This window comes from Olea europaea, unplaced genomic scaffold (genome assembly GCF_002742605.1).
Source record: "Olea europaea var. sylvestris unplaced genomic scaffold, O_europaea_v1 scaffold792, whole genome shotgun sequence".
Classification (NCBI taxonomy): Eukaryota; Viridiplantae; Streptophyta; class Magnoliopsida; order Lamiales; family Oleaceae; genus Olea; species Olea europaea.
Window position 1 is genome coordinate 36,013 of NW_019266348.1, and position 1,519 is coordinate 37,531.

The window sequence follows — 1,519 nt, forward strand, 5'->3', positions numbered from 1 at the left end:
CCCAAAAACCCATGATCTCCTCAGAAGGTAAAAGTCGTGTTTAAATAGGCACTTTCCCCTTGAATTAGACAAACAAAGAATGAAACTTTATTCAATTCGATTTCATGTTTACATTTCCATTTAACTAGAGAATTCGATTGAATTATAAAGCTCCAATTCAAGCAAGATCCAATTGAGTACATGAAATCTATGAATCTGAAAAAAATATGAATATAATAGAAGTTCACATCTCGTCTGCTTGATTTAAACCAATGAGTCAAATATCTGTGTTTAGAAGGTATAATTAAATGCTACAGTTCATTATACTTTTGTTGCACATCTTGCTTCATCCCTTTGCTCATACACAATATCTAGTTTAAAGGGTATAGTGGATGTTTTGAAATTATCTAAGATAATAAATAAATAAATAATAAAAAAGAAAATTGCACATATTGTGAAGTTACTTGATCGAGTGGGTCTCGACCCGTATAGCTCAAAAAGTTAAAAGGCTGAACAGATCATTGTTGCTAAATACTATTAAAAAAATCTTTTTATTTTTATTTTTTAAATTCATTATGTTATTTAGGGCCCGTTTGGTAGGGATTTTGAGAATTGATTTTTTGACCGTTAGAAGAAAAGTGGGGTATACATGTGAGAGAAGAAGTCAAAAATTACGACTTAAATAGTAAAATAACGGTCAAAAAATTAATTTTTTGGGACAAAAAATTCCTACCAAACGGGACTTTAGAAGTGCGTACTACATATTCATGTCATGGTTGATTGCATTTGACTGCAATCCTCTTGGCTCTTGAGTTAAAAATCTTGGGATGAAAGATTCTCAGAGGATCAGATTCTGGTTATAGTACTGCACTGTGAATGTGTGCTCCATTTCAAGATCTTTTCATCTTTTGTTTTCTCAAAGTTGAAGACTAGTCATCTACTAAGGCCCCGTTTGGTACTCATTATTTTTAAAATGTATTTTTCTCTCTCTTATTTTCAACCACACAGTCTTTATTAAAATAATATTACACGTAAATCAAAAACTTTTCCTTATTTTCAACCACACATTTCCCATCAATTTATTATTCAAAAATACATTTTTATATAAAAATGTTTACCAAACACTCTCTAACTTTGGTTCAAAGAACTGAAGATAGAAGAATTTGACTGAATTTTAAGTATTTTCGTAAATAAGAAGAGGGCAAAACTATTTTTTTCCCTCATTTTTTGAGCGCATTGTGCCTAATCCAGTCCGTGACTTGCACCTTCTGCACACGCACGCCTCAATGCTACAACATGATTACACTTTTTACAAGTACGACTATATATAAATTAATCATTGCAGTATCCATTTTCTTATGTGAGACAAACTTTACTAATTTTTTCTTCCTACACATAAACCTCTTTCAGTACACTTTGAACTCAAATTTTTCATTCACTTGATCAAAGTCTTTGGTAAGTAAATATATGATCTCAATGCTCTCAAAGAGGAAAACACAAATATATTTTGATCTTCCAAAACAAAGAAATGAATCCAATT